Below are 298 nucleotides of genomic sequence, written 5' to 3' on the forward strand. Positions count from 1 at the left end.
GCCTTGCAGAGCTCCAGGTGGTGTTAAAGGTGAGGAGATCACTGGGGGAGCACGCAGGGCAGACGCCCCGGCGGAGCTGTTGGTTTCCTGGGGAGTTCGTGCCTGGGAGCTGCCGCACGCCACAGCCACAAGACCTTGACCACCAAGGTCTCCGCGGTCTCCCCCTCCTCCGCGGTCTCCCCCTCCTCCGCGGTCCCTCACGGTGCTGCTGGGCGCTGCTGCACATACAGGTGCATTTAGACATGGCCACTGTCAGCGAGGCGGATTGTCTGGAAAATGATACATTTCAACTGTGTGT

Source organism: Buceros rhinoceros, unplaced genomic scaffold (genome assembly GCF_000710305.1).
Source record: "Buceros rhinoceros silvestris isolate BGI_N320 unplaced genomic scaffold, ASM71030v1 scaffold33529, whole genome shotgun sequence".
In the NCBI taxonomy this organism is placed as follows: domain Eukaryota; kingdom Metazoa; phylum Chordata; class Aves; order Bucerotiformes; family Bucerotidae; genus Buceros; species Buceros rhinoceros.